The 25,156-nt window shown below is 45.6% G+C and overlaps 1 long non-coding RNA gene across 1 annotated transcript in view; it reads left to right on the top strand.

The window, feature by feature from the left end:
* LOC115854160 (uncharacterized) overlaps nt 1-21,515 on the top strand; it is a 31,367-nt gene extending 9,852 nt beyond the window's left edge. Inside the window, exons 3-4 of the long non-coding RNA XR_009566264.1 lie at nt 1,204-1,433; nt 21,383-21,515. This is a non-coding gene — a long non-coding RNA (uncharacterized lncRNA). The remainder of the gene's footprint in view (nt 1-1,203; nt 1,434-21,382) is intronic.
* The last annotated feature ends 3,641 nt before the right edge of the window (nt 21,516-25,156 follow it).

The following is a 25,156-nucleotide window of genomic DNA, read 5'->3' as shown; positions in this document are numbered from 1 at the left end:
CTGGTTTCTGGTTGTGTCCATGAGGGTGTTTCTGGAAGAGATTAGCATTTGAATCAGTAGACCAGTAGTAGACTGAGTAAAGAAGATCCTTCGCCGGTGTGGGTGGGCATCATCCAATCCTTTGCGGGCCTGAATAGAACAAAAAAGGCGAAGGAAGGGCAATTCCCTTTCTCTCCTTGAGCTGGGACATCCATCTTCTGTCCTCAGACATCAGAGCTCCTGGTTCTCAGGCCTTTAGACTTGGACTGAATGATACCACCAGCTGCCCTGGCTCTCCAGCTTGCAGATGGCATATCTCAGCCTCCATAATCACATGATCCAATTCCCATAACAAATCTCCTCTTGTATATCTACATATATCCTATTGATTCTGTTTCTCTGGAGAACCTTGACTAATACAAAGCATTAAAATGGTTATAAAAGAGAGGCATTGGGTTTGATTGTGTTGAGAAGCACTGCTGTAGAGGGATTAATTATTGCCTTAGCTCGTCCCTTGACAATTCAGTTCTATAAGAGGCACTCATTTCTTAGGCTCCAGAATTATGCTATCAATTAGCCTTATGCAGCTCTGATTAGAAAAGGTAGAGATAGTACTTTAACCTTTAGCCAGATACACATTTTGAGCCTATCCTTGTATCAGCCCCATTGTCAAGACACTGTGATAGCTATTCCTTATTAGGTGTCTAATAGGTTTAGGTGCCTTCATTCTGCAGGTGAAATAGCTACAGCTCAGAGAGGTGAAACAACTTGCCCTAGGAAGCTCAGCTAGCAAGTAATGGAGGAGATCATCCTGCTTGATCTGAAGGCTGTGTTTATCACACCAAGCCCTGGTGCTTCTGAGAACAATCTTGCACTTGACAGGTGCTATAGGTTGCATATTTGTACCCCTCCAAAATTCGTATATGAAACCTAATTCCCAATATGATGGTATTAGGAGGTAAGGCCTTTGGGATGAGCATAGGTCATGAGGGTGGAGTCCACGTGAATGGGATTAGTGCCTTATAAAAGAGATCCCAGAGAGCTCCTTTGCCCCTTCCACCTTGTGAGGACACAGCAAGAAGACAGCCATCTATGAGCCAGAAGCAGGCTCTTGCCAGACCCCAGACCTGCCGGCCCCTTGATCTTGGACTTTCCAGCTTCCAGAAGTGTGAGAAATAAAATTTTATTGTTTAAGCTACCCACTCTGTGGTATTCTTGTTATAGGAGCCCAAATGGACTAAGAAGACACCAGGTTCCAACTTGTTTGGGGAAGCCCCCAGTTGACAAGAAGTGTGGTTCCGTAGTTATTGTCACAAACCATCCCAAAGCTGATCTTCTCCATCCTGGATGTTGCACTGGGACCCTCACCCTCGCCAGATCTCAGTCCCAGCAGTGAGAGAAACTCCAGTCCCTGCGAAGATCTGTGGTTAGATGACTGAACCCGCTCTCGCCCAGTGAGTTGCTTTCCCTCTCTAGATATGCCACATTGTTATTGTACAAGAGCATATGTTGTAATATTTGATAGAGTTAATCATGTTCATTCCTTTCGTTTTCAGAATTTTCCTGTTGCACAGCAGGCACTCAATAAATCAAAAAAATTATTTTATATTTAAGTATAGTTGATTTACAATGTGTTAATTTCAAGTGTACAGCAAAGTGATTCAGTTACACATATACATATTGTATACCTATTCTTTTTCAGATTATTTTCCTCTGTAGGTTATTACAGAGTATTGAGAAGAATTCCCTGTGCTATATAGTAGGTCCTTATTAGTTATCTATTTTATATATAGTAGTGTGTATATGTTAATCCCAACCTCCTAATTTATCCCTCCCCCGCACCTTTCCCCTTTGATAACCATAAGTTTGTTTTCTAAGTCTGTGAGTGTGTTTCTGTTTTGTAAGTAAGTTCATTTGTAACACTTTTTAGATTCCATATATAAGCAATATCATATGATATTTGTCTTCCTCTGACTTCACTTAGTATGATAATCTCTAGGCCCATCCATGTTGCTGCAAATGGTACTATTTCATTCCTTTTTTATGGCTGAGTAATATTCCATTGTATATATGTACCACATCTTCTGTCAGTGGACATTTAGGTTGCTTCCATGTCTTGGCCATTGTAAATAGTGCTACAGTGAGCATAGGGGTGCATGTCTCTTTTCGAATTATGGTCTTCTCTGGATATATGCCCAGGAGTGGGATTGCTGGATCATATGGTAGTTCTATTTTCACTTTTTTAAGGAACCTCCATACTGTTCTCCATAGTGGCTGTACCAGTTTACATTCCCACCAACAGTGTAGAAGGGTTCCCTTTTCTCCACACACTCTCCAGCGTTTATTGTTTATAGACTTTTTTTCCCCCTTTTTTTTTGCGGTACACGGGTCTCTCACCGCTGCGGCCTCTCCTGTCGCAGAGCACAGGCTCCGGACGTGCAGGCTCAGTGGCCATGGCTCACGGGCCCAGCCGCTCCGCGGCATGTGGGATCCTCCTGGACCGGGGCACAAACCCACGTCCCCTTCATCGGCATCTCAACCACTGTGCCACCAGGGAAGCCCTGTTTATAGACTTTTTGTTGATGGCCATTCTGACCAGTGTGAGGTGATAACTCATTGTAGTTTTTTTTTTTAATAAATATATATATATATTTATTTATTTTTGGCTGTGTTGGGTCTTCATTGCTGTGCACAGGCTTTCTCTAGTTGCGGCGAGTGAAGGCTACTCTTCGTTGCAGTGCGAGGGTTTCTCATTGCAGTGGCTTCTCTTGTTGCGGAACATGGGTTCTAGGCATGCGGGCTTCAGTAGTTGTGGCACTTGGGCTCAGTAGTTGTGGCTTGTGGGCTCTAGAGCACAGGCTCAGTAGTTGTGGCACACGGGCTTAGTTGCTCCGCGGCATGTGGGATCTTCTTGGATCAGGGCTCGAACCCGTGTCCCCTGCATTGGCAGGCGGATTCTTAACCACTGCGCCACCAAGGAAGTCCCTCATTGTAGTTTTGATTTGCATTTCTCTAATAATTAGCGATGTTGAGCATCTTTTCATGTGAATATATATTTTTTCAATTTATTTATTTTTGGCTGCATTGGGTCTTCATTGCTGCGTGCGGGCTTTCTCTAATTGCGGTGAGCAGGGGCTACTCTTCGTTTTTGTGCGCAGGCTTCTCATTGAGGTGGCTTCTCTTGTTTCAGAGCACGGGCTCTAGGCACGCGGGCTTCAGTAGTTGTGGCTCGCGGGGTCTAGAGCGCAGGCTCAGTAGTTGTGGTGCACAGGTTTAGTTGTTCCGCGGCATGTGGGATCTTCCCGGACCAGGGCTCGAACCCATGTCCCCTGCGTTGGCAGGCAGGTTCTTAACTACTGTGCCACCAGGGAAGCCCTAATGTGAATATTTTTATAAATGAATGCTTCAAGGGTGTTATGGTCTTGGTGGCATGATAAAACTAAATAGATAAAAACAAATGGTGCTATAGGAATATATTCATTCAACAAATAATGACTGAGCACCTGCTACATGTAAGGTATTGTTCTGAGTGCTGTGGAAGATCCTAAAGTAAGTGAGCAACAGATACCCTCCCCGGGTACCAAATGTAAAGTACTTTATAAAACAACCCTTGTCTTTATCTCCACTTTCAAGGCACACAGAATGAAGTAGAGACCTGCATCGACCAGCTGGACGAGGCATATAGAAACTGAAGCTCAATACAATTCTAGGTTGTTATTCAGGTAGAAATGCACAGCAGCATGCAAAATGGAGAGTGTTCTGAAGCCATGGAGACGTTGGGGTGCTTCCTTCTGTCCTATGGAAGAAAGTGGGGAGCTGTGAGAATCAGAGTGGTAGGCTTTGAGGAGAAGCTGGACACATGTTTTTAGGAAAATGACCCAAAAAGGAGCCCCCAAGATTATCCACGTGAGGTTGATGAATGCCTCCACCCCAGGGACACTCACCTTTCCAATCCCTAGTCTCGTCAGGGTGCTCTTACCTGCAGTAGGTAAGAGCAAAGGCAATCAGCGGAGGCTCCATCAGCCCACGATGAAGAGGACCCCCAAAGAAAAATGTTTAGAAAACCATATGGGCCCCCTCTATGTGAACAGTCTGTCAGAAATGTCTGCCTCCTTACAAAGAAACAAACTAGTCCCAACGTATCTTAATAGCTTCATGAGCTTCTGCGCAGTCAGGAAATTGATTTTCTGTTCTCTCCTGACTCCTTCTGGACAGTGGAACTCAGTTATCAAGCTTTACTTCCTGGTCTCCCAGTAACCCTATTTGGTGAAATTAGAGTTAGGAGTTTAATTCAATGTAGTATAAAGCCTATGAGATTGGCTTTATGGTTTCAAGACCTCTGCTAAGAAACAGAATCCTGCGATCTCTATTCCTCTTCCAAAAATTGACGGAAAGGTGGGGCAGGGCGGTGGAGTGGGCTGGGAGTCGGCACAGCTCTCCTGAGTTCTGTGCCCCCTGCACCCTGAACTGCTATGCTTTGAGCCCTTTCAGGGCTAGATATCTATCAGCCTATTCTGTGAAGCTTGACTGGCACCTATCTTCAAAAAAAAAAAAAGAGGGACTATTAGATTTCTTTTCCACGCTGTATAAAAATAAAGTGACGAACTGAGCCAAAACACAAATAGCTGACATTCTTCAGGCACCTCCCAAGTGGGATGCAGTTTACATGCAGCATTTAATATAATCCTACCCTCGGCCAGCTGCATGGGTACATGACCCATGTAGTTCACAGGGGCCCACTCTTAGGAGGGCCCCTGCACTTGGCTTACTGCTCTGCTGTTGCTGTCATCTTGAGATTCTTAATGTCTTCTGAGCAAGGAATTTTTGTTTTGCACTGTACCCTGCAAATTATATAACCAGTTCTATCCTCACCATAACTCTGTTGTTTGGTAGGTATTGTTGATCCTAGGGAAACCAATGTTCAGAGTGGGTTCAGAACCTCACCCAAGTTCATACAGATGGAAAATGGCAGAGCTGGGATTTGAAGCCAGATCCCTGCTGCCAACCCCAAATCCATGCTCTGTTGATTCAGTGGTGCTGCCCTCCTGACTTGGTTGTCTAATTCAAGTCAGCCCATCTCTCTGAATTAGGATATTAATTCTGGACACTACAGGTTAAAGTGCATTAGCAGGTGGGTTTTTCCCCTTAATCATCAAGATAATTACTTTAGAACTCTAAATAGTTCTGAATGTGTAGTATTTATTTTCCGACAAAATGTTTTCCAGCTAAATCTGCCAGATTTTGTTTTTGAAACCTAGGCAATCTTTTTATCCTCATACACTTTTTTGTTTTGTTTTGTTTTGTTTTGTTTTTGCGGTACATGGGCCTCTCTCTCTTGTGGCCTCTCCCATTGCGGAGCACAGGCTCCGGACGCGCAGGCTCAGCGGCCATGGCTCACGGGCCCAGCCGCTCCGCGGCATGTGGGATCTTCCCGGACCGGGGCACAAACCCGTGTCCCCTGCATCGGCAGGCGGACTCCCAACCACTGCGCCACCAGGGAAGCCCTACCCTCATACACTTTTAAAATGGCATTACAGATGTCAACATGAAGAACACTTGCTCTATAACAAAATTACATTTCTTTCCAAGATGTAGTGATTTAATAATTAAAACAATATCCATGAAATATAAATACAAGGTATTCATAAATAAATTAAATTGGATTGTGGTTTCTAAGAGCCAATTATCATGTAAAATATCTCTGTTGGTTGAAATAATATGAGAGCAGAATATCAATTCTGACATTCTCTATAGGCCATTGTTATAAATTGCTAGAATGGTCTAATAGGTTATGGAGTTTTATTGAGGTTTGAGATGGTCCTTAAAATATTCATTATGTGTTAGAAATTAGTTGTCTTGATTGATTTTAGTTATAATTCAATTATATGTTTACAGCATGGGAGAAGGAGGGGTGCTGTAGAACTGAGAAGAAAAGTCTGTTCTACTTATGAAATAATAGGAACTAAGACAGTGGCACCATGATTAAGAAGTTCAGACAAACCTAGATTTGAATCCCAGTTTCACCACTTTCTAACTGTGTGACCTTGAACAATTTACATAAGTTCTCAAATGTCTTCATCTATAGAAAAGGGTTGTAATGAGGAATAAATTAGATAATGCATAAAGCACAGAGCACAAAGCACTCAGCAAGCCCTAAAATAAATGCTAGTTCTTATGATTTCTGCTGCCACAAAGGGGGGATTGAAGGGTTTGGGAATACAGCCCTTTCCTACCTCAGTTATTTTGCATCAACTGAAATCTTAAGGGCCATAACAATTTCTACAGCAATAACTTGAAACATTAGTGGGATAACTCAGTGGTGTGTTGGTAGGTGGCAGGGAGAGTCAGGGAGCCCGGATTTCTAGTGCTTCCTGTTTCCATGGTGTAAATACTCCATCAAGCTACCAAAGCGTTGCTGCTGAACGTGGAGTTGGGAAGGGATGCATGCACTCACTTCTCAAGAACTGCTGTGACCTGGTTCCACGCCCACTGGGAAACCATGGGTTCCAGTTCTGGCTCTGCAGCAATCAAATTGCATGACCCTGGGCAATTCCCACCATCCCTGGGCCTCAGCTTCTTCATCTGTAGTAGTACCTATCTGGCATGCCTCATAGGGTGGATGTGACAATGAAATAAATAAAGGACATGAAAAACTATTGAACCTGTGAAACAGTGGAGAGTAAATTGGCAGTAGTGTTGATGCACAGACTCCTGTAATTACAGAGGGAGCTTTGTCTGATTTTAAGGTCCCAAGACCGGCAATTCCTTTGTCTTTTGATCTGCTGCTCAGCTGGGCACTCCAGCTCCTGGTTTATTTACCTTAATCTTTCTTTTTTTCCTTCTCTCTGACCGTTTAGCTTATAATGGTTATCTGCACAATTAACATAATAAAGCAAGTTAGATAGGCTCTTTCAAGCCCTAGGGAACAAAGACTGGCTCCAGTTTCTTGAGGCCTAATGTGATCTGAGAAGGAGATTGAGAAACGGCAAAGCGTGCCCCACCCACCCTTGGAGCTCAGGAACAAGGGTTCCTTGTCCTTCAGGACCAATGGCTGTCCTGGTGACCTGATCACCTTGTTTTCCCCTTAGTTCCCGACTCTAGTCCCCCTGACAGTCAAGAAACTGTCTCGGACTTTCCTGGTGGCGCAGTGGTTAAGAATCCGCCTGCCAATGCGGGGGACACGGGTTCGAGCCCTGGTCTGCGAAGATCCCACATGACACAGAGCAGCTAAGCCAGTGCACCACAGCTACTGAGCCTGCGCTCTAGAGCCCACAGGCCACAACTAGTGAAGCCTGCACGCCTAGAGCCCGTGCTCCACAACAAGAGAAGCCACCACAATGAGAATCCTGTGCACTGCAACGAAGAGTAGCCCCCGCTTGCCCCAAGTAGAGAAAGCCCGTGGGCAACAACGAAGACCCAATGCAGCCAAAAATAAATAAATAAATTTATAAAATAATATTTTTTTAAAAACCTCTCTCTCTGTTTTATCTACTCTTTATGGCCCCTCACTGTGGCCGCTTCTACTTCAACTACAATGAAAAACAGTGAGTGTCATGGTAGGAGCATGAGTCAGGCTGCGGGGCCCAGATCTCAGTGTCACTGGGGGCTTCCGTTGAGCTGGTTGTGTAACATTTCTGAGCTTCATTCTCTTTGAAACAGGAGGGAAGGGGGCAGGGCACAACTTTTAAAAGAATGACATAGCCTGAGGACATGACATAAGCTGATTAGGCCCAAGATGGCAGAAGGTTGACTTCTACTAGAAGTATACACTCACTGTAACACATCAGCAAGCTAAATGACACACCCACAGGTGCCATGACAGTTCCAAGGCTGACCATAAAGGTCAAAAATTAGGCAGTGGCCCAATTCCTGGAAGTCCCGTCCCTTCGCAAAATAGCTAGAATACTCCTCCCACTCATTAGCCTATGAAATTACCCACCCCTATAAAAACTGACAACCCCATACCCTGGTGCCACTCTCACCTTCTGAGATGGCCCACAGTCTGTCTGTGGAGTGTGTTTCTCTCTAAATAAATCCACTTCTTACCTATCACTTTGTCTTTCACTGAATTCTTTCTGTGACAAACAATCAAGAACCCGAGCTTCATTAAGTCCTGAGACTATGTGTCTGATCTAAATTAAAAGACCATGGGTTCCTGGTGGCACAGTGGTTGGGAGTCCGCTTGCCGATGCAGGGGACACGGGTTCGTGCCCCGGTCTGGGAGGATCCCACATGCCGCGGAGCGGCTGGGCCCGTGAGCCATGGCCGCTGAGCCTGCGCGTCCGGAGCCTGTGCTCTGCAACGGGAGAGGCCACAGCAGTGAGAGGCCTGTGTAAAGACCATGGGTTCAAGTCCCAATCTGGGTTTTGGCTGGGTTCGAGTCCCGGCGCATGGGTTCAATTCCCAATCTGAGTTGCACAGTTTCATCTTCATCTGCAGAATGGCGATCATAGCGCCTACCTCATAGGGCTAGTATTACATTGAAAGAGTCAGAACATGTAAAGTATTTAGAGGAGTGTCTGGCGCATCAGTCCTTGCTGACAGACTTCCTGCTTCTACACCATCTACCTGTGGTCTCCCCATCAAGCCTGGGCTCTGATTAGGTCTCTTTGCCACAGTCCAGTGTAGTGTTTCTCACGGATGGAGAGCTCTCACAGGCCTTCTCTCTTGTCTGCCTAAATGTGGCTGCCATTGGCTACGAAGCACTTTCACAAGACACAAAACAGGGCACATTGCTGGTGAGGAGCCTCCCGTCATCTGAGGGGGGCTGTGGCTGTGCAGACACCCTGAGTCTCTTGGCTTCTCTCCTATACAGCAAGCAGGCCTTTCTGAACATCTAAGAGGAAGAGACATCACCCATAAGCATATTCAAGAAGACGTATTCTGTGTCTGGGTAAAAGAAGGTCCTGAGGATTATAATCAGAAGAAAATACAAGGAAGTTTGGTTACTTTTTCATCAGTGGATCTTTCAGAGGTTTGTCCTTGATTTGAATATTTAGTCTTCAAAGGCTGTGCTGGTTGTCAACCTTTTCTGGCTCCAACACCGAGTGGCCCACTCCTATCGGTAACAACCTCTAAGGCTGCCAGTGAATCTCAGGCTGGGGTATAATAATCTCCAAGGGCTTGATAGCTTGATAAGAAACAGTCAGTTTCTTCATCTTCCTCAGAGGGAAAGCATTTAAGAGTGTGTTTCCAAGGTTCAGCTGCTCGTTTAATAACAATAATAATTACCTTAATGTTCTTCAATAGGGGATTAGTTAAACAAATTATGGTACATCCATGGTACATGATGCAGCCATTAAATTAAATGAAGTAGAACAATACACTGTATTTCATTAATGGTTACACAGCTCTAAAACTGTACCATGTGGGTGGCTTTGTGAGTGTTACAACTTGCGGGTGGAGATTGCTGTTAAGAATTTTGGAATTAAGGAGCAGGCCAGCTGCATCTTAAATTAAAATCAGATCCCTGGATGTGAGCCGAAATTGCATTTGTATCCTGGCCTCCTGAAAGGGGGAGAGAGAGAAGAACCCGGCATGAACAAGTTTCCTGGAACACCACTGGAAAGCAAAAGGGACGTTGTAAAGATGAGGATGAGACTGGAATTACAATTTCTGGGAGACAGCATGGTTCAGAACTGGCTGTTCCAAGTGGAGAACGATTGTGTGACTCACTAAATGGAGGAAATCTCTGAGACTCCCTTGCGGAATCGGAATTGGCTGGTCAGGCTAGTTCAGGGCCAGCAACCTGCTTGCCCACCAGCCACTGCCTTGGGGACCAAATATCTGGGAAGCACAGGGTTGAACTGCTTTCCACTGGGAAGATGCACAGGGAGCCCTATGCTGGGGGGAAGAGGAAATGTTTAAGAAGGTGTTGGAACGTGCTACAGAAAGAGGACGAGGATAAACAGACACCAGAGCAGGGAGATGCCACCACCCACCCAAGTGAGCGTTTCCAAGGCCCCACCCAGAGCAGTGTTGGCAAGAGAGCATTTCTGGGCGGACGGGTCACCTTCAATTCTCTGAAATAAGCATACGGCAGGGTAGATAGCAACTGGGATGGGTACATCAAATTCATAACCTTACAGCTGGGACTTGGGGAACATTGACATCTCCCCAAATGATTGCAGTGTGCTTTCTGTCTGGGACCCAAAGAGCAAGGCACAAGGGTTCATGCACGCCCTCCCTGAGTTCCTGGGCCAATGATATGCAGCCAAAAACGAGTAAACCACAGGGTATTGGCCCTCAGTGTTACTCTGAGGTACCACTGAATGTGAGTGCCCGTGAGCTGAGGAAGAAAGAAAAGACACTCCAGCAGCCAGCAAGAAGCAGGACTGAAAAGTGGCGCTCAGGTCTGATGTCCAGGCTGGCGTGGCTCCACCCTTTGAGGACAGATCCCTGATGTTCCAGGTCTCAGCGGGTGTGGATAAGCAGGTTCCCCTGCCCAGGGCTCTCAAGTACTGAGTATAAGTCTCTAATTTGCTTTCCACGTGGCAAGATAAGGAGTGAGAACAATGTACTCCCATCATTCACCTTCAGATATTTCATCATGAGATTGGAAATGGCTTTGCATTAGTTGTCTGCCACTGTGTAACAATGTGGCCCAATACTTAGTAGCTTAAGACAATAATGATTTATTATCTCTTGTGGGTACCAGGGCTCAGATATTCAGGCCAAGCACTGTGAGGAGGGCTTGTCTCTGCTCCACCAACTCTGGGGCTTTAGCTGGAAGGAGCGAAGGCTGGGGCTGGAATGATGGGAAGGCTCATCCACTCACACAGTTGACTGTTGAGGCTGACCACAGGCTGAAGGCCTAGCTGGGCTGTTGGCCAGAAAACCAACATGTAGCCTCGTCATGTACTTTGGGCTTCCTCAGGATATGGTGTCTGGGTCCAAGAACAAGCGTTCCAAGAGAGCCAGGCAGATGCTGTATCCTCTTTATGCCCTAACCTTGGAAATCACATAGTATCACTTCTGTCACATTTGTTGTTGTTGTTGTTAGATTTTGTTGTTGTTGTTAGAATTGAGTCACTAAGTCTAACCTGTACTTAAGGGGAGGTTTAGATTCCCTCTTTTGGAGAGAGGAGTTTCAAAGAATTTGTGGACCTATTTAAAAACCCACATAGGCCTCGTAGTTACATAGATTATGACAAATAGGGATTGAAAGGCTGCTTGCTCCCCACAGTTCCTCTTCCTTACCATAACTAAGGTGTTGGAGCTTGAGGGGACTAGGAATTGGAAGGTATCATTAAGACTTTTGCTGTCCAATCTCACTACTGGGCATATACCCTGAAAAAACCATAATTCAAAAAGAATCATGTACCACAATATTCACTGTAGCTCTATTTACAATAGCCAGGACATGGAAACAACCTAAGTGTCCATCGACAGATGAATGGATAAAGAAGATGTGGCACATATATACAATAGAATATTACTCAGCCATAAAAAGAAATGAAATTGAGTTATTTGCAGTGAGGTGGATGGACCTAGAGTCTGTCATACAGAGTGAAGTAAGTCAGAAAGAGAAAAACAAATACCGTATGCTGACATATATATATGGAATCTAAAAAAGAAAAAAAAAGTTTCTGAAAAACCTAGGGGCAGGACGGGAATAAACATGCCGATGTATAGAATGGACTTGAGGACACGGGGAGGGGGAAGGGTAAGCTGGGATGAAGTGAGAGAGTAGCATTGACATATACACACTACCAAATGTAAAATAGCTAGTGGGAAGCAGCCGCATAGCACAGGGAGATCAGCTCGGTGCTTTGTGACCGCCTAGAGGGATGGGATAGGGAGGGTGGGAGGGAGACACAAGAGGGAGGAGATGTGGGGATATATGTACATGTATAGCTGATTCACTCTGTTATAAAGCAGAAACTAACACACCATTGTAAAGCAATTACAATACTCCAATAAAGATGTTAAAAAAAAAAAGATTTTTACTGCCATGGTGCCATTCCAACCCCAGCCTCGTATGTGAGAAGGAGGTAAAATGGACTCATTCAGCTCTAGCCAGCAGTGCCCAAAGAATCCCCAGAGAGGAATTCAATATGGTCCTAAGAAGATTATGATGTAAGAAAGGGGGAGGTTCTAGCCTGTAAACAGGGGGCGTTAATAGGAGGCATTATTAGACATTGGACATCCCCTTGGGAAGGTCCACAAAAGAAATCAGCAGAGGGGAAGGGGAACTGGACAAAACCTATTAGCATGTGAGTAGGAATCTCTCTAATGTCGTGGGTTTGACCCTGGCCTCTGCAACACGCTAGCTATTTAAATTACAACTGCCTTAACCTAGCTACTTAGCTTGTATGAGCTTTGGTTTCCTCAGCTGTAAAATGTGAATGAGAGCAGCACCCATCTCGTAGGGTTTGCGTGAGAATTAAATACAGGTAACCTACAGTGCCTGGCACCTGGCACATCACTGTCATGTTGTTGTTGTCCTGTCTCCAGCCTTTCCCCTCCCACCTCTAAAGAAGACTCAGTTTCTTCCTCTTTCTGAAGCTGAGGGGTCTTGTCTTGCCAGGGAAGTTTCTGTGAGCTTTTCCTATATGAGAGGAGGGAAGGACCATGAGGAAGGGAAGAGGAACCGGGACTCAACGCTGAGGGACAAGTTTTTCATGGAATTTTGAAGAATGAAATGCAGGATAGTCCAGGGGTGTGAGCCAAGAGAATAGGAGAGAGAAAAAAAAAACAGGGTTTTCTAAGACAGATCCTTCATGTGGTTCAAAAAATATGAATATGAACTTGAGTTCGTTTTTAATTACCTTTTGGTTGTCGTGGCTATTTCTTTGATCAGGACATTGCTCAGAATCTAGACCGTGTGGAGACAGTTTTGTAGGTGTTTGTCACACATTTTGAACTAAAACTAAGGCTCAGAACTATAGATATAGCTTGATTCTATTTGTGTATGCTTTTGCATAGAAAACTTCTGGAAGAAATACAAGCCACCATTAACAGTAGTTTTCTTTGGGTTGAGAGAGAGACTATTACTTATTTTGTACTCTTTGGTTCTACTAACTTTTTCTTTAACATGGGCAGATATCACTTTCTGGATCTACTTGACACAAATTAGGTGTTTGTTTTTGTTTTTATAAATAGCCATTTATTAAATACCCATTAAATATCTGTGTTAGAAATTTTATATGTGTTATATCTGATCTTCATAACAACTTTACAAGATTGATTCCATGGGCTTCCCTGGTGGCGCAGTGGTTGGGAGTCCGCCTGTCGATGCAGGGGATACGGGTTCGTGCCCCGGTCCGGGAGGATCCCACATGCCGCTGAGCGGCTGGGCCCGTGAGCCATGGCCGCTGAGCCTGTGCGTCCGGTGCCTGTGCTCCGCAACGGGAGAGGCCACAACAGTGAGAGGCCCGCGTACCGCATTAAAAAAAAAAAAAAAAAAAAGATTGATTCCATTATTTCCTGTTTTATAGATGAGAAAATTAAAGCTTGAAAGATGAAGTGAATGTTTTAGTTAGGAGATACACACACACACACACACACACACACACACACACGTATATGCATATATATATAGAGAGAGAGAGCCAGAGAGAGAGAAATTTTGGCTCACATGATTGTGGGGCTGGCAAGTCCAAAGTCCATAGGGCAGGCCAGCAGGCTGTCAGCGTGGGTAAGAGCTCATGCTTCAATCTTGAGTCTGAATTCAGCAGGGCAGCAGGCTGGAAACTCAGGCAGGGTTTCTATATTGCAGTTTTGGGGATAATTTCTTCTGGAAACCTCAGTCTTTGCACTTGAGGCCTTCAACCAACTGGATGATATGTTTATATTAAGTTGAGTAGTGATAACACAGGTATATTCATAAGCAAAAATTCACTAAGCTTTTTATATTTTACTGTATGTATGTTATAACTCAATAAGAAAAGGAAAAAAAGTATTGAGCAAAATGTCACTTTTTTTTTTAACAAAAGCAAGGAGGTGATTCTCACGAGAGTTGGGACACTGCTGCCTTTAGGAAGGAGTGAAGAATTGTTACCAGAAAGGACAGGAGGGGGTAATATTCTGAAGTGCAGGTAATATTGTTTCTTGACCTGGAGGTGGTCGCACAGATGGTCATTTATTCATGAAAGTCTTCATAACATTTTTGTTTCATATGCTCTTATGTACATGGCTATGTTTTACAACTTTAAAAAAGTTTTCAACAATCAACTTAGTTGTTGCTCTCTTTTATTTATTTATTTTAGGCTGCGTTGGGTCTTCGTTGCTGCGCACGGGCTTTCTCTAGTTACAGCGAGCGGGGGCTGCTCTTCGTTGCATTGCGTGGGCTTCTCATTGCAGTGGCTTCTCTTGTTGCAGAGCATGGGCTCTAGGCATGCAGGCTTCAGTAGTTGTGGCACGTGGGCTCAGTAGTTGTGGCTTGCAGGCTCTAGAGCGCGGCTCAGCAGTTGTGGCGCACGGGCTTAGTTGCTCCGCGGCGTGTGGGATCTTCCCGGACCAGGGCTTGAACCCGTGCCCCCTGCATTGGCAGGCAGATTCTTAAACATTGCACCACCAGGGAAGCCCCAGTTGTTGCTCTCTTGATGCAACTGAAGACTGGAGATGCTGGGAAGGACTCCCCCCGCCCACCAGGCAGAGTGCTTCAGCTTGGAGGGCCAGCTCCCGGGTCAGGCTCTGCTGCCTCTCCCTGCAAGGACCACCTCCTTCACCTGCCTCTCAGCCCATTTAGGGCTCCTGGAAATTGCCCCTCCCGCATTTCAGGGCTCCTGGTCAAGAGGAGACACATCTCATTGTGGAAAATTTGTTCTGTTTCACTTAAGAAACAGCATTTTCTTCCCGTGTCTCATGTGTTGATTAGGTTTCAGACAGGATTAGCAAGGTTGATGGCATTAAGTAAAAAGTCATCTCCTTTGGAAACAGCCCAGGAAGTCTGGATTCCATTTTTAAAAGCGTTGGATCCCATTAAGATGAAATATTGAGAACCGTGTGGATTCCGATTCGATGGGAGAAGTCGGAACTCCAAGTACCGGCAGGCCCGTGTGGACACCTCTGGGGCAGAGGGAGGAGGGTGGGAAATGAGGATAACATAATTTGTCAGTAAGAGCAGAGAATTCTCGGCAACTCTCTTCCTCAAGAACAAGTGATCAACAAATCAAATATGGCCCATCTGCCATCTGCTGAATGAATTACAGTACACCTGTACCATGAAATAATGTGCATTCACTTAAAATTTCAAATTAGAGTTATACCAATGGACTTGGATAGAATTCCACCAGGTATTATTATTAAATGAGAAAAGCAAAATATTTTAGATTTTAAAGCATCTAAGATATGATCCTATCATATAAAACCATGACAAACAACCTCCCCATTTATGACATGAGTACTTATGTACATGAATATCTGCCTCTATATGAGTCTACATATATGGAGAAAAATATGGAAAGAAACATACAAGATTGTAAATATCAGTTACCCCTGGCAGGATTTGGGTTTGTAGTAGGTGCTGAAGAGGGTGGGGGAGAGAGGAGAGTTGGAACCAAACAAAAGGGAACCATAACAAAAAAGAGCCAACGAGACTGATGTGATCACATTTATGTGTTTATGTAAAAATGAATAAGGGGGAGGGTGTTAAACTATGTGGTGCATCTCTACTGCCTCTAGCCCTGCCCTGGGCATTGTAAATAACAGAGGAAGGCTCTGTCCACTAGAAGCTTACACTCCCTTTGGGGAAACAAGGCATAAACATTTGCAGCACTTGGTGTCAACATAATCTGACACTCTAATCTCTGTCTCCTGTGTTCTTGTTTATTTAACAAGCATTTCCGGAGCCCACACTAGGCGCTAGTCATGGTCACTGCCCTAGGCAACACATCTAGTTGTGGAAAATGCAATATAATTAGAGATGGATACATAGAGGCACTGAGTAAATATTCATTGCATTGGGTTAAAATAGCTATAATTTGGACATAGGTGCTATATAAGATTTTTGTCATTATAGTCAAATCAAGATCTAAAGGGACCTTACTACCTATCCAGTCTGACTTCCTTATAATTACATATGTGGAAACCGAGGCAAGTAGATGAGAATCGTCACTTGTAATGTACAGCAGAGCTGGGATGCCAACCCACAGCTCAAGGACCACTCTTATTTCTTTCTGCCATAGTGTGAAGTCTTCAAGCAGAACTGAGAACAAATAATGCCTGAATGAAGCATTTGACATTTTAGTCATGTTTCAGATGAGGCAGCTGATATAATGGGGAAAACATTGTGCTATAGGTTGAATTCTGTCCCCCCAAAAGATATGTTCAAGTCTTAACCTCTGAAACCTGCGAACATGACCTTATTTGGAAATAGAGTCTTCAGATGTAATCAAGTTACATCTGATGAGGTCATACAGGATTAGGGTGGTCCCTAAGTCCAAAGTGACTGGTATCCTTATAAGTAGAGGGAAAAGCCATAAAGGAAGTTTAAATACCTATTACAGAGTGAAAGAAGTCAATCTGGAAAGCCTACATACTGTATGAGATTCTGGAAAAGGCAAAATGATGAAGACAGTGAAAAGATCAGTGGTTGCCAGGGGTTAGAGGGGAGGGATGAATAGTCAGAGCACAGAGGATTTTAGGGCAGTGAAAATACTCTGTGTGATATCATAATGATGGTTACATGTCTATACAGTTTTTCCGAACCCACAGAGTGTACAACACTGGGACTTCCCTGGTGGTCCAGTGATTAAGACTCTGTGCTTCTACTGCAGGGAGTGCGGGTTCGATCCCTGGTCGGGGAACTAAGATCCTGCATGCTGCATGGTGCAGCCAAAAAGACCCCCCAAAAAACAAACAAACAAAAAAACACAGAGTGTACAACACCAAGAGTGAACCCTAATGTAAACTATGGACTCTGGGTGAACGTGAGGTGTCAGTGCAGGTTCGTTGATTGTAACAAATATATCACACTGGTGGGGTACGTTGATATGGGGGAATTTTGTGTATGTGGGGAGCCATAGGGTATACAGGAACCCACTGTACTTTCCACTCAATTTTTCTAAAACTGCTCTAAAACGTATAGTGAACCTAAAACTGCTCTAAAACGTATTGTCTATTTAAGAAAAAAAAAAAAGAGACACCAGTGCTCATCTCTTGATAGATTGAAAAATGCCTCTCACAGATCTCCTGCCTCTGGTCACCACCGTTTCCTGGTAGCAGTGACCAGTGGGTGGGATTACAGTGAGGCCAGGTGTAGGAAAAGAAACATGCTGGCTGCCTTCAGCACTAGTTAGCTTGCAAACAAAGAGCTTTCCCTCCTTGTTTGACCAGGGGCCAGGAGGGGGCGCTCCTTAGCAGGCTCATACACCACTGCAATGCTCCCGTTGAAATAGGAGCGTGATCTTATTTTTAGCAGATCTGTGTGTCAATGTCACCCTGAAATGAAAGTGCCTGGATGGTGGCAGGACATCATGCTGGGGGCTAAGGGGTCAGTAATTCCAGGGCTGTGGCTGTGGGACTGGATGAAAAAGTATGACCCAGAGTTGAGGGAGGGGAAATGTCACAGTGCCTTCCATCCCCCCGACAATAGCCTGTGTCTTGAAGGTGGTGAAACCAGGAGGAGGCAGGCAGCTGTGGCAGAGAGGGGGTTGCCTCCCCCCTCCTTTCCCTCCTCCTTATCATTTTGGAGCTGTGCTAAGCACTTCACATGCATTTCTTTATTTCTTTCTTTTTTTTTTTTTTGTCTTGCTATTTTCTTTCTTTAAAATTTATTTTATTGAAGTATAGTTGATTTACAATTCTATGTTAATTTCTACTGTACAGCAAAGTCAGTTACACATATACATTTATGTATTGATATATATATGTATGCATTCTTTTTCATGTTCTTTCCCATTATGGTTTATCACAGGATACTGAATATAGTTCCCTGTGCTATACAGTAGGACATTGTTTTTTAATCCATTCTGTATATAATAGTTTGCATTTGCTAATCCCAAACTCCCAATCCATCCCTCCCCCACCCCTCTCCTCCTTGGCAATCTCCAGTCTGTTCTCTATTTCTGCTTCACATGCATTTCTTTGTCTCTGATTTAGTGTCTAAAGGTGACCCCTCTCCTTTTATGAGCTGTGGGCCCCTGAGCCTATCACTTAACTCTCTGAAGCTCAGTTCCCACGTTTGAAGTGGGGACATTAGCACCTGCCGGGGGTTACTGAGGGTGTGGGGTAGTGGAGACAACCCAGCCTTTGAGTCAGGCGGCCCAGGGGCAGTTCCTGAAGTTCTGCTCACCAGGTCCCTTCTTCTCCTTGCACTAACAAACAGAGATGATCATACCCCCTGCATAGGATTTAAGGGAGAATTTAAGGGACTTAATGAAAACCTACCACTTGAATGTCTGCCCTGTACCAGCCATTACACCAGGGCTCCAACACACACTCATTTAGCATGACACCTGATGATAGCATATGAGAAATTAAGCTGTTCCCATTTCACAGATGAGGACACCGAGGGCAGAGAGGTTAGGTCTCAGAGCTCGGACCTAAAGCCAGGCCTCGGGTGCACTTTCTAAGATAAGTGTCTGTACAGCAGGCACTGACCCTTAGCTCACAGGGCTGATGTAGGAATCAAATAACAAGGCATTTGTAAACAACGCAATGAAAACAGTGCTTTGTAAATATAGGCAGCTTAAAACAAAAAAGTACTTCTATTTTTTAACTTGACATTTAAAACTTGGAGAACATCACAAATGTTATATTCTTGTGGATAGTCTTATTTAGACTAAAATTGCAAAAAGTGTTCACCAACTGAAAATATTTTTACAGCTCCCCCAAACTGTTTACTAACAAGCATCCACAGGTTTGTTTTTATGGTACTGATGTAGTTTGGAATGTCAAATGACAGTCTGCTGGGATGGAAAATCAAAATAGGCCTTTTTGTTAAAAAAAAAAAAAAATAGGACATCATTTAGCCCAAGTGGAAGATACTCAATAAAAAATTTTAAAATACACTTTTTTTCCCTGGTGGCTGTCACATACAGTCTTTCTCTCTCTCCCTTCCTCTCTCTCTGTCTGTACTGCATTCCCTCAACTTTGCCTCCTCTGAGCTTCTGCGCTGGCTCTTGGTTTCATTTCTTCTGTTCTCTCTTCACTGGGTGTTGACTGCTGTTAGTGACTAGTTGTGCTGCGGACGGAGCTCCCTAGGATGGACGCGAGGGCTGCAGGCGAGGTCCCCTGGGCAGGGCCAGCTTTATAGACACGTGGCCAGTGCAGTCACACAAGGCCCCGCACTCCTAAAGGGTCCCTCCACTCTTGGTTTAATGCTCTGCAGTTGCTGTCTTGAAATTCTTAATAATTCTGTCTTTGAATTTGTGTTTTTGAGTGAAGTCTGATGGGACAGTGGAGCCTGGTCTCATTCATGCTCCCTCCCCTTGCCGCCTCCCGGGGACCCTCTTCCCTGCCCCCTGGGGCTCCAGGCCCTGCCTGCCTGCCCCTCCCCACCCCTCTCCTGCAGCCACTGCCATTCTCTGCCCAGGGGGTGACCAGGTCTCACTGGAGGGACAGACCCATGGACCTGATTACAGGTGTGGGGAAGGTCATGGTCAGGCATATGCCCTGCTCCCACCCCGCCACATCTCAGGGTGGGGTTGCCAGCAGCCGTCCTCCTTCAGGGCTGGCATAGGTGGCCTGGCTAGAACCTCCTGCCGACCCCTGATGGAGGTACAAGTGCATCTGGGTGTGAGGATTGCAATCCCTTGAGGTCACCTGGCCTCTGTGGCTTGGGGTGGTAGCCCTTCAGCTGTGGGAGGGGAGAATGACTTTCCTAACCCAGCAGGGACCCTGAACTTTTATTTTGCATGGGGTCCCCAAATTATGCAGCTGACCCTTCCTCGGGGGTCTCTCTTCCAGTACTTCAGTGGGCACCAAGGTCCCAGGTCATGTTTCATTCTTTTCCTGCCTCCTGGATTCCTCCTCCCCACTGTCCTTCACCTGTTTCCTCCCGTTCTTTCAGAACTCAGTTTAGATGCCATCTCGGTGGGCCCCCCCGCCCCGCCATTCCCAGCCCTCGCTGGTGTCGCTTTCCTTTCTCTTCCTGTGGCACCCAGTGCAGCCTCTGCCATCAACTCTGGCTCTAGGCCTTGTACCCTTGACCTCTTTGGACCTCAGTTTCCTCTTTATAATGGGGGAGGGAGGGTTGGCGAGCTCTTGGAGGCCCCTTCCAGCTCTGCCTTCCAGTCCGTGATTCCACACATGTGGGTCTCGACCCCCAGCAGGAGTGTGAGCAATGTGCAGAACGAGACCTACCCTTCCCCTTGTCTGTGCCTCAGTTCCCACCCTGTGCTCAGCACATCGCAAACACCTGACAAATGTGCATTGAACTGGATTGTGAAAGTCTGTAAAACACTCAGTTCCTTGGAACAAAGGCACAGCAGGCCTTTCAGACTCTCCTGCAAAGGGATCTCTTCAGGCATGTGACCTGGTGTGGCTTCAGGCTTTCAGATCCATCTCATGTCCATCCAGCTGCTCCCAGTGGGCTGAGGCCATCATAGTGCAAAGCCTGGGTCAACCTAGAGGTGGCATTTCCTGGCTGTGTGTCCAGCAGAGGCCACTGCTGCCCCAATGTGGGTGCCCTGTGTGAGCTTCCCTGATGGGCTGGTAACTGTCTACTCAAGCAGGGTGTACCCTTGACCTTTTGCCCCAGCCTGAGAGTCAGCTGCCCTTTGCCCCTGGCAGCCAACTGGCAGCCACTTGGCCAGAGACCAAGGGGGACGATAGCTTGAAGGCAGGCAGCTGGCCTGGGAGTCCAGCCTTCAGATGTCAGCCCATTCCAGGGGGAGGAGCACAGGTGATGGGAAAAAAGCAAGAGAAAATCACCTCCTCCAAAGGGCATCGATGTCAGAGATATAGTACAGATTTGAACACATAGGGTGGGGAAAGGAAGACCAACTCTACTCCCTCGGACTTCTCAAACTTTAGAGTGCAGAGGAAACACTTGGACAGAGTATTTAAAATTCAGATTCCCAACCTCACACATGAGAGACTCTGACTCAGTAGGTCTGGGGTGGGCCCTGGAATCTGTATTTGTATACTGTCATTGAAGAAGGTGGGCTTTGGAGAGTCTTGGGATCAAAGCCCAGCTCTGGGGTTTATCTTTGTGTCCCTGCACCCCTCACTTTATCCACTGGAGTTTGATCACAGAGGCAGAGCCATGATGAGTGATACCAAGTAAAGACATTTGGGGGAGAATTAGGCATCACACAGTTGTGGATCTGGTTAAGCAGTCTACATAAAGTCATTGTTTCTGCAACCAGTGTTGGGCCTGAAGTCCCCTGGGCCAGCAGTTGGGAAGGAAAGATAGATGTGAAGTAGGGGAGAAAAGGACAAACTGGAACCCACAAAAATGAACTGGGCCCCTCAGGGAGAAACTGTAACTTGCATTTGTCTTGCTTCCTTTCAGTGACGCAGGTGACTTGCAGGGTTAGTTGGTGACCCACAGAGCCACACACACAGCTGGCTCAGGATTTGGAGAAGCAGATGGAGAAGACTGGGCTGGAGCAAGAGGGACAATGGACTCACAGCTGCCACACACCAACAAGGTGAGCCAGGAGCCCAGCATCAGCCTGCGTGGCGGGTACTGGTTGGATGGGGTTTAAAGAATGCCCTTTATACAAACAGATTTCCCTCTCCTAAAATATATTTTTAAAATTTGACAAGAAAACCTGAAAATATAGAAAGGATTAAACGAGGAAATAAATAAATAAACCCATAATTAAATAATCCACAGCTACTGTTAACATTTAGGGTTTTGTCTTTTACATATTTTTCTATTATATATTATATACACATACACATCTGTATTACATATAGTTTCACAATTATAATTAATTTGTGTATACAGTTCTGAATCCCACTTTTTTCTCTTAACATGATTCTTGTATTTGCCCAGTGATTAAAGTTCTTGGAAAACATCACTTTTATTTATTTTCTTTTTAAGATTTTTTTTTTGATGTGGACCATTTTTAAACTTTGATTGAATTTGTCACAATATTGCTTCTGCTTTATGTTTTGGTTTTTTGGCCACGAGGCATGTGGGATTTTAGCTCCCCGACCAGGGATCGAACCTGCACTCCCTGCATTGGAAGGCGAAGTCTTAACCACTGGACCACCAGGGAAGTCCCCTGAAAACATCACTTTTAATGGATATCATTGTCCATCATAAAGCTGTAGCATAATTGTTCAACAATTTCCCTATTGTTGAACATTTATGCTATTTTCTGTATCTTTAGTGGCCATGTCATGAACATCTATATACACCTTAGTTCCTATCCCAGAATATGTCCTCAGGAAGATGGAATTACTGCTTAAAGAGCACCAACATTTAATGCTTTACCCCCCAAAGAAACCATAACCCAAACATATAGAAAAAATATACAAAGAAGATGTTTCTTCCTACTCTCAACCTTCAAGCCAGGAATGCATCCAATTTTGACCGTTTGCCTAGTACTCAGTCAGGAATGAAGAGTGGTTCAGTGATACCCAGCTCTGATTCTTGAGTGATTAAGGTGTGAGCCCAGGCAGCAATGAGCACCCTGTTCAGGGTGCCAGGGGACTCTGGCTCGGGGCCCCTCAGCACTGAATCACTGGACTGACATGTGTTCTCCCCACCGTGGAGAGGAGATGCAGGGTGGAGAGGGGACGCAGGGTGGAGAGGGGATGCGGAGCAGAGGAACCATTCTAGCCCTGCCCCCCCAGCACCCTCCCTCACTGGAGCCCTGCAGGCTGGGAGTGCCGGCAGAAGGCCCAAGAATCGATGGTCCTGAGGTCAGTGTATCTGAGGTTTGCTCTTGGCCAGAATTCAGAGTAGGGAAAAGAAAACTGCATCTGGGTCAAGGTGAGCCTGTCTGGTTGGAGGTCCCAAGGCTACACAGAGGACAAGAGTGATCAGAGCATTGAGCCAGGTGTGGCAATGAAGGAGAGCAAAGATGCTGGTTCACACAGGAACCCCGCCGGAGGAGCCCTTCCATCTGAGATAGTAGCCCTCCCTGCGGGTGGTCAGCCACACAGTCTTAAACCTCCACGACTTACATCTTAGTGCCAAGGCCATCCCTTCATTTTAAAAGGAAGAAGGAAGAAAACTAGTACTCACTGGGGATTTGCTGAGTGCCAGGCACTTTAAAACACAAGGGAGGCCTATTAATCCCCATTGTTACAAATGAGCACACCAAGGCCAAGAGAAACAAAAGGCCTTGCTTAAGGTTATGGGGCCAATTAATTAAGGGCTAGGGCCAGAACTGGGTGCTTCTCAAGCCCTGGGTACAGAGGCAGGTACAGTAGGGAGAAGACCACTGAGCTTGGGTACTCATCCAAGCTCTGCTGTGTATTAATTCTTTGAACATAGGGATGGTACTCATGCCTTCTGAGCTTCAGCTTTCCTCTTCTGTAAAATGGGAGACTGCTTGCTTTGTAGGGTTCCTGTTCAGAGTAACAGGGATGATGCTTGAAAAGGACCTGGTGTCATGCTTGGCCCACAGGAGGAGCTCACTAAAGCCAGTTGTAACATTCACTACTTTTGCTTCTGTCCCACCTCTTCTGGGAGCCCTGATGGGGAAGCCCATCCAGGTATGGATGGATCACAGGGATTTCTGGGAGACTTAAGTCTCTGGAACGAATCCCCTCACTCCCTGACCACCCCACCGGCCCCCATCATGTTCGACCCCAGCACAGAACGCTGGTAGCTTGATTACTTTGCAACACTCTGGCTTTTCTCTCAGAGCAGAAAGAAGGCTCCGGACTCTACATCACTTTCATGCTCCCCAGATAGACCTGGTCCCCAGACAGAGGACGGACAAGGCTCAGAGCTGGGGGTGGGGGTGGGGAGGAGGTAACTGGAGCATTACCTGTACGAAGTGTCCAACGTCCAGGTGATATTTTATCCTGCTCCTTGTGAGGGTCTCCAGTGAGCAGAGGACTGTTAGTGGCCTGCGCTCTTGGTGCCTAGGCCTTTGCAGACCCACCTCAAGTTTTCCTGGGGGTTTGGCTAAGCGCTCCCACCTCAGCCTTTTAAAGGCTCTGGGCTGAACTCAGCCACCTCCGACAGGACCACGAAGGACCAGCCGAGCACTCGATGGCTGCTTCCCAGCCCGCCTGGGAAACATTTCATTTTCTATTTGCAGAATCACAGATGTTGACTTTTGATCTCTTCCTCTCTCCCTCTGGGCCTCAAATCAGTAATGACAACTATTTCATTTCTTTTTAATTTTTTTTTCTTTTCCCTATAAAGAGAAAATGTCATGAGGGCTCAGAAAGGCTGTTAAAATATTGTAAGAGTTTATTACACACTGGCTACTGGGGTGAGAAAGAAAAGATCTAGCCCTCTCCATGTAAAGCCAGTGGCAATCATCAGAAGGGGGCTGAGTGGGGCACCTTTAAAGGCAATGTTTTTAACCTTCCGTGTATTTGTACACCATCCAGGGATCTTGTTATGGTGCAGATTCAGATTCAGTAGGTCTAACGAGCTCCTGGATGAGGGAGGTCCACACTGCTGGTTCCGGACCACACTCAGAGAAAGACGTTGAGGTTCTGCCTGTCTCTATCCTGCTCCAGTCCTGAAGTGCTGTGATCTATAAAACCCTCCCTGCCATCTCCATGCAGCTGGGGCTGTGTAGGTAGTGCTGGCCAAGCTTCTCTCAGCAGACACTTTAATATAATTAAAACCCACACTAGATTCTTATCACTTCTGTTCTGTTTAAACGGAGGATATTCAGATATATACACATTTCCAGCGGTGTCTTTGTTTTTTGGGTTTTTTTTTTTTTTGCCACACCGTGAGACATATGGAATCTTAGTTCCCCGACCAGGGATCAAACCTTTGCCCCCTGCAGGGGAAGTGCGGAGTCCTAACCACTGGACCGCCAGGGAAGTCCCCAAAGAAGGTGTCTTTGGACCAGAATCTGTCCCAATAGGTCACACAAAGACTCTTATTGGGGGTGGGGGTCTTCCTTCTCTCACTCCTTTCCATCCTTTGGGTTATTTGTCATTTTTTCAAATGAAATTCAGCTCAACCATTATGATATCATGCTGAACCTTTTGCCACTCCACAAATGGGCAAGTCTCTGAATACCCAGTGAAAATTACCTTTTTCCTTCTATATTTGCTAGTTACTTATTTAAAAATTCATGTTCTATTTATTTAGAGCACATAGGCTCAACTTTAAGAAAATGTATTATATGAC

This window comes from Globicephala melas, chromosome 12 (assembly GCF_963455315.2).
Source record: "Globicephala melas chromosome 12, mGloMel1.2, whole genome shotgun sequence".
In the NCBI taxonomy this organism is placed as follows: Eukaryota; Metazoa; Chordata; class Mammalia; order Artiodactyla; family Delphinidae; genus Globicephala; species Globicephala melas.
The sequence above is the reverse complement of the archived record's forward strand: the minus strand, read 5'-3'. Positions and strand labels throughout refer to the sequence as shown.